This window comes from Euleptes europaea, chromosome 8 (genome assembly GCF_029931775.1).
Source record: "Euleptes europaea isolate rEulEur1 chromosome 8, rEulEur1.hap1, whole genome shotgun sequence".
NCBI lineage: Eukaryota > Metazoa > Chordata > Lepidosauria > Squamata > Sphaerodactylidae > Euleptes > Euleptes europaea.
In genome coordinates this window covers 98,996,483-99,004,663 of record NC_079319.1, presented here as the reverse complement: position 1 = coordinate 99,004,663, position 8,181 = coordinate 98,996,483, and positions in this window count along the sequence as shown.

The following is an 8,181-nucleotide window of genomic DNA, read 5'->3' as shown; positions in this document are numbered from 1 at the left end:
ATTTTCAAAGTAGGAGTTCATGTCCTCCCAGGAATTACTCCCAGGAATTTTATGTATACTTCACTTATACCCTTTTCTCCCCTTTTGGGCCCCAAAGTGCCTTACAACATTCCCCCCTTCTCCTTTTTATCCTCCCTACAACTCTATGAAGTAGGTTAGGCTGAGAGAAAGTTACTGGCCCAAGGTCAAGCAGCAGGCAGCCATGGCAGGACGGGGCTTTGAACCTGGGTCTCCCAGACCATCGTCCAAAACCTTAACCACTACATCATGCTGGCTCTGGAATGTGTTCGTAGGGTTCCATTGTTAAACCAGCACCTTGAATTGGACCTGGCAGGCCGGCACCACTAGGGTGGTCAGGCTTGGCCTGGCAACCAGCAAGAAGCTGCAGGGGGGCCGGGGGCACAGAGGGCTGTTGGTGATGGCATGACATCACTTCTGGGGGAAACCCAGAAATGGAGTCACACCCCTCTAGGTGATTTCTAGAGAGGACTGAGAACTTACCACAGAGTTGCTGGCAAATATTCTGGATGCTCTTGCACAGTGGTTCTCAACCTGGGGCCATATTGAGAACCCCTACCCTAGCACATTCCTCAAAAAACCCTAGCTATAGACAACTCTAACTCCTGGTCACTGAGTAAACTGGTGTCTAAGTTGGAGAGGACCTGAGAGGTTCAGCAAACTCCTTCAGCAAAGAATCTCCACGTAGCTCCTTCCCGTGCCTCAGTTCCTCCCGTGCCTTCACCTTCCCAGCACAGGACAGAGCTGCTGACAGCCACCGCCGTGACACAAAAACAGAACAAGAAAGGCCCGTCTGCTCCTGATGGATAATGAGGTGGCAAAATTCTGGACTGCAGCACTTCAGACTTGCATTGTGTTTTCATGATGCTCCTTTACATAAAGAAATTCTCGGTATGCTGTAAACAAGTACATCAGGGAGTGGGATGTGCTCAGCTTCCTGATGTGCTACTTTGGTAAATGCAGGGAGTTTGGCGAACATGACAAACCCTCTAGGGTTGCCAGTTTTGTGCCAGTCTTTCCTTCTATGTTTCCAACAAGCAGTTTCATTGGCAGACCTTGGCAGCTAATCATGCTTACCTCTGCACCACAAATGGCTTCATGTGCTGATTTCTGTACATCAAGCGGTGGTTAAAGGTGCAAGAGGAGGCCTGGCTGTTTTCGTTTGCATCCAGCCAGAAACGTTACATCCCTTCCTGCAGTCTGAATCACCTGCTTTGCCATGGTGGGAAATGGAGTGTTGAACCTGAAGGAACTTTGGGCTGTTTTTGTGTTTCTACCTTTTCTCTGCCTATTTGCCTGTCCTGCTGTAGTAAAGATTGGCTAAATGTTGAACTCCCAACTTGTTCAAATAATATTTAAGCAACTTAGAGAAACGAAAGCATACATTCTCCCAGGCACACACTATAATGACACGTTCTTCATTGTTGGGCAGTTATAAATTGACCTGACATGTGTAAGATATTAACCAATACATGAGCAAACGATGGTACGTAATGTGCCCTTTCTGAGCAAACACGTGCACTTCTTTGTGTATGCTGCAATTACAGTAACAGACATCATATTGTTTCATAATGCATACATTATAGCCAGTGAGTCACATCTGAGAAGCCTCTATTCCTCCTCAACAACCTGGAGTCATTCAGACAAGCACATCCCCAAATGCAGGAGTGGAAAACACCAGCAAAAAAAAACCCCAAAAAGCAGCACAACCTAGTTTTGAGGTGTGTGCATTTTTTTCATTTGTTTCACTTTGATTTCCAAATGTCATTCATTATCAGTGAACCCATTATTGCATTCATTGAGTGGGCAAATGTTAGGCAAGGAAAATGTTAAGTACTTTGTCCTTTTACACTCATTCCAGTCTACCCACACAGCCTCTTTGTGCTATTAAAGGAAGGTCTCCAGAAAAACCCTATTTTTGCAAATGGTAGGATTGTTTTTCCTAACTATTCATAGAAAACAGCAGTGGTTCCCAAAAGTATGAAATATCAATCCCTATTGACAAATTTTTCGGTCTATTGGCAAAGTATTAGCCAATATATGAGCAAACAATTGTACTTAAAGTGCCCCTTCGGAGCAAACACACATAATTCACAACACTCCATTTTGGCAGCATCCACACAAAACTCCATTTTGTGTCTCAGTATTCTCTGGGAAGCAACCAACTGTGGTCTTTCAGAAGGCCTGTACACCTGTTGTACTTGAGAGGGCTAGGGCTGTCGATTTGGTTCATCCTGAACCAAAAAACAGCTGAATTTCCCCTGATTCGGCGGTTTTTAGTTCGGATGGAACCGAACTCAAAAAAGACAGGAAAACAGGGAGCTGAATTTAGCAAGTTCGGGGTGTTCGGCGAATAAATTCAACAAATTTGGGGTTTGGCGCAGCAGCATAACCGTCAGTTAGTAAGCAGCATTCTCCTGCGGCCTATCGGTGGCCAAGCTGGGTCTTCTTCCCCACCCTTATTGTGCATCTCTGACAATGGGGATTTGCAATTAGCAGAGCTTGCCGCCCACGCCCAAAGCTCCCAGCCCCGACAAACAGCTGAGCTGCGGGGAGCAAGGGCGGGGCAGGTGCGAAGAAGATGGAACCGAAGACAGCCACAGTAAGACCCATTTTGGGGCTTTTCTCTATAATTTTTCTCCTGTGTGTGTGTGGGGGGAAAACAGAGTCTGTGTGTGTGGGGGGGAAGGGAGCAGTTTCTGTGGGTGGGGGGGAGCCAAAGGGGGCTTTCACCTGTTCTGTGGGGGGTGCCCCCTGAGTCTCTCTTTCCCTGGTTTGAGGGGGGGCTTCAGTTGTGTGTCCTCAGGTTTTCCCTCATTCATAAGATTGGTTAGGACTATTTTGATGCTTGCTCAAAACTGGTTTTCAAATTGTGACTTAAAGAATGCATTTGCCTGGTCCTGGGTCCGATGCAAAAGAGGAAATTCCACCCCCTCCTGCTTTGTATTCATAGCTAGCTGCCTCTGTCCCTTTCCATGGTTTGAAAACTCCCAGGTGTCAGGTGTTGCTTTGCATGGTTGCAAATGTGTTGCTTTGCATGGTTGCAAACATGTTGCTTTGCATGGTTTGTATGGTTGCAAATGTGTTGCTTTGCATGGTTTGCATGGCTGCAAATGTGTTGCTTTGCATGGTTTGCAAACTTCTTTGCACCTGCCCTGTCCTTGCTCCCTGCAGCTCAGCTGTTTGTCGGGGCTGGGAGCTTCGGGAGTGGGCGGCAAGCTCTGCTAATTGCACACCCCCATTGTCAGAGATGCACATTAAGGAGGGGGGACTCCTTTCGGGGCCCATATCTCAGCCCCCCCCCGACACAATTTTTACAAAACTTGGGGGTTCTTGCAAGAAGCGTCCCCTCAAGCTACGCTGAAAGGTTGGGACCTCTACCCCCAAAAATGCCCCCCCCGGAGCCGCAGAAAGGCGTGATTGTATTTTTAATGGCTTTATTCAGCCGAATTTTCCCCCGAACTCCGGATCACATGCCGAATTGCATGGACCCAAAGCGGGGGAGTTCGGACTTTGGCATTTCCCAAATAAAAACGGGGCGAATTTTGCCGAATCCGAATTTTACCGAATTTTTTTTCAACAGCCCTAGAGAGGGCTTTGGACTTTTTATGCTGGTGATCTACAATAGTTTAATAACAGCTGTACTTGTATTTATGTAGTTGGAATTGGTTGGATTTGCGAGATCAGTTTTTAAGTCTATTATAAGTCTGTCTGTGCAAACTTGATTCTACTTGTTGTTCTGTTGCAGTGATCTGCAGTGTGGCCGCTCATGGATGCCACGTCACCTGCTGGTGTTTCCTGGTGTCCCCTTCCTTGTTCCCCACAGCAAAGTCCTAGTCACGGCTTTCCTCTGCCTCATTGAGGCAGGAAATGCTTCAGAACAGTCCATGTCTACAGAGAGCTCCCACTGGGGAAAAGCTCCACCATAGGAAGGCATCTGGCTTGTCCCCGCCCCCAGGGCAGCCATTTTGTCATTGGTCATATGCTCCCCATAGCAGCAACTTTGTGGTTGCCCCCGCTGCCTGTTGTCAAGAATCCAGAAGTGCCCATCGGCTTAACAAGGTTGGGGGACCCCCTGTTCTGTTGCAGTATTTTAAAACTTTAACTGTGGCGTGCAAATAAACACTTTCTGTATTTAATTATTTCTGGGGACCACAGCCGCTTCCAATGCATTTATTACTGAGGTATCTGTGGACAAAGCAGTGTTGACCCTTTGTACACTGGCTGTATTTTAAATTTGACTCAGCCTTCAGTATAATAATTTTGTAGACACATCAAAGTTTCATAAGAAGTCAAAAGCAGAAAAAGAAGGTGTGGTGTACCTGGCATTCACGCCAAGTTTATTATCAAAGCAAACATTTTATTGCTTCAAAGCTACATCCATCCCTTTGATGTACTTTGATGTACTGTACATGTTACTATAAATGATAATCTGTGAATAGGATATTTCCAACAGCAGAGTCATTTTAACTAAGCAGTGAAAAACTAAATAATGTTGATGAGGAACTCCAAATTTGTAGGAAGAAACAAGGGTCTGCTAATACTTAAAATGTAGCGGTATGTTTTTGGCCTTTTGCATATTATCTGTGCACCCCTGACTGCAGCCTATCCATATTGTGTGTGTGTAGGGGGGGGGGGGAACCAACCTCTAGGGTTGCCAAGACTACCTCAACAAATGCTAGGAGATTTGGGGGACAGTGCCTAGGGAGGGTGGTGTTTGGGATGGATGTGATGTTATTTCTGGGTGATGATCTAGGCTACTTTCTCAAAACTCTCTCCTCTTTACCACAGAGACTAGAGGAACATTACTATGTGGAGGCTGTTTTTGTGGAGCTCCTCAGTTTCTTGGGGCTGGGAAATTGGGGCTGGGGGGTTAATTCCCCACCCAGGGCAGGTAAATGGAAGTCCTATTGACACCACCACCCCAGTAGTGCTAGGCTTCATGATCTCAACGTGTGTATACCAGTTGTAGCGGCCAAGGAGGAAGAGCAAGGGAGGGTCTAGTCTGTATGGCACATGCTCCATCGTGTATTGCTTACACATTAGTTAATAGGTTGATGGCATCACCAGGTCACACAAATGCCAGCTGAACAGGCTGCTTTTGAGGTACTGTTGTAGTATGGTGGACTGTATGGCATTATACCTCACTGAGGACCCTAACCCTCCCCAGGCTCTCCCCCCCCCCATCATCCACATTATGCAGACCAAGGTTGGCAACCCTAAGTGAACTGTATACTGCCAACCTGCCAACTAGGGTTGCCAGTTCCTGGTTTGAAAATCCATGGCAATTTTGGGGGTGGAGCCTGAGTAGGGTTATTTCTGGGTGATGCTCTAGGCTACTTTCCTAAAACTATCTCCTCTTTACCACAGAGACTAGAGGAACATTACTATGTGGAGGCTGTTTTTGTGGAGCTCCTCAGTTCCTTGGGACTGGGAAATTGGGGCTGGGGGATAATTCCCCACCCAGAGCATGTAAATGGAAGTCAAATGGCAGCAGTACAAGCTTGCGATTGGCTGCCGTTTGCATTGCTAGGTACGAGGCCTGCTAGAGCTAAAACCTACAGGTTAGCATTGCCTCTTCTGGATCGATAAATGAAGCTGTGACAGCCGGGGATTGCGATAAAACATATTGCCTTAAGCATCTTGCAAACAGCAGCTTAGCAGGCCACAAACACAGGCAGTTCTGCTTCGCATTTTGGTTCTCCAGGTTAAGAAGGAGGCCAGGATGCAGCTATTATTACTAGGGTTGCCAGCTCCAGGTTGGAAATACCTGAAGATTTTGGAGGAGGAGCCTGTGGAGGGTGGGCTTTGGGGGAGGGGAGTCCAATTGCCAAAGCAGCCATTTTCTCCAGGGGAATGGATCTCTGTTGCCTAGAGATCAGTTGTAATAGCAGAAGATCTTCAGTCACCAACTGGAGGTTTGCAACCCTAATTATTATTGAGAAAAGACAAAGATGTCAGGCATGGGTCTGAGAAAGGAATGTTGTGGTTTCCCTTCATGCCCTGCAAACAGTGTGTTTAGACTTCTTTATGTGGGAACTCTCCTAGCCTCCTGACAGCTCCAGGGAGGGGGGTTGCCATGGTATCCAGATCTACCCAGATTTGCCCTTTGCTCTTCTATATATGCCCTGTACTGTACCCATAGCTTTTACTAGTGTCCATTTGACTCCTGGCTTCTGTTACCTGTGGATTTTCTAATAAATCAGCTTTCTTTGGACTGTCTGTTTGCTGAAGTCTGTTTATGGAATTATCACGGGACCAGAGCTTACAAAAGAGAGGAGAAACAGGAGAGGAGAGGCTCTGTCTCATGGCCAGCCTTAAAGAGAACTGACTGAGGACATGTCCATCTAGTATACATGATGGGGTATATGTGTCAGGTAGGGTTTCTGACAGCACTCCCCCCTCCCCTCCTGTTTTGCACACGGGCCTCCAGTCAGAGATCTACAATTGTATGGAGACCCGCCTGTGTAAATCTTTCATCTGATACCGGGTCTCACTCACAATGCCAGGAACTCCACCAGCCCCTTCTCTGATTGCCCCTAAGTACCCAGTACTTGGTTTGCTGATGTCGTTACCAGGAGAAAGAAATCTCATTGTTTCCTTTGTATTGCTGTAACCCAATCTCATCCATTGTATCCGTTCTATAAATATAGCAATGCCCCAATACTCTGTATTCTAACCTTCTCCGTCTTGCTGAAACTACTACCTCATGAATAAACTCACTGAATCACTGCCCCTTCTGGATTTGAGTTCTATTGCCTGAGACGCTGTAAGTTTGCTGAAACCTGACATTAGGTTAGAATCCATCTTTTTTATTTTCTACTAGTTTAGCTCTTAGGAAAGATGTCCAACTCCAGCTCGAGCCGATCCGCCGAGCTAATCCAACACTACAAGAGCCTCTGCCTGTCGGAACAGCAGAGAGCAGCTATGCCCTGGGAGGAAGCTACCCCGAGAGGAGCAGACTCGGTCGAGCTGTACCGAGGTCCACTGGAGGATCAGTACTCTGGGAGAGAGGCACCGATCCGGAACCAGGGACCAACCACCTCGTCTCCTTACCTCCAGGAGCACCGGCTCCTACAGGAACGGAACCATGACCTGGCCTGGGAGAATTGGAACCTTCAGGCCCAGCTGGGAGTCCTGCAGAGGGAGATGACGGCACTAGCAGGGACGGTGCATGGACTTCGATCGTCCTTCGGTGCGGCGACCACCTCCTCCACTCCCCCCCCCCCACGCACTGTTGTCCGGGAACTGCAGATCTCATTTGATGGTTCCTGCGCTCAACTGCCCCACTTCCTACTACAACTCTCTGGTTTCATGGACGATCAGGGTGAGACTTTTCCCTCCGAGGAGGCCCGGGTGCATTACGCCATCGGGCTTCTAAGGAGGGAGGCAGTAGAATGGGCAGTAGCAGCTACAGAAGTCAACCTGGGACTGTTGCATTCGCTCAAAGATTTCTTGGAAGCCCTGCACCGCCGGTTTGAGGACCCTCACCGGGCAGAGAGGGCCAAGATAGCCATGCGCAGACTGAGGCAGGTATCCCGGACTGTGCTAGAGTATGCCCAGGAGTTCCAGTCCCTGGCATGCAAAGTGCGGGAGTGGAGCGAGGCCACCAAGGTCCAGCACTTTCATGAGGGATTGTGCTGGGAAGTGTTGGAGGGCTGTCTGACTCTGGGTGACCCTGATACTGTGGAGGGTTGGATCCATTTGGCTGGGGAGGTGGAGCACCGCAAGCTCACCTTACAGTTTGCCAAGGATCGCCCGGGGAGAGAACCCCCCTCCAGAGGCCCAGTCAGAGGGAATGCCGCAGCGGGGGCACACTGCGGAGAGGAGAACCGAGGCAGGTTCCCAGAAGAGAAGGCGCGCCGCTCCAAGCAGGTGGTCTGTTGGCGTTGCGGAAGAGTGGGGCACTATGCGGCCAACTATGTGGCTTCCCAGGACAGACGGCGGATAGAGCGGTCCCGACCGAGCCCCAAGTTCCGGACAGAAGGAGAGCAGAAGACCCCCACCCAACGCGGCGCAGCGCCTCTCAGCGCAGACCTGGAGCCTGCTCCATGCACACATCGTTGTTGTTCCGGATGTTCCTCGCCGTCAAAAAATGAGGAAAGCTTCCTGTGATTGAGCCAGCACAGGAGGTGACCTTGCAAGAGAACAAGCCGGCTCCGA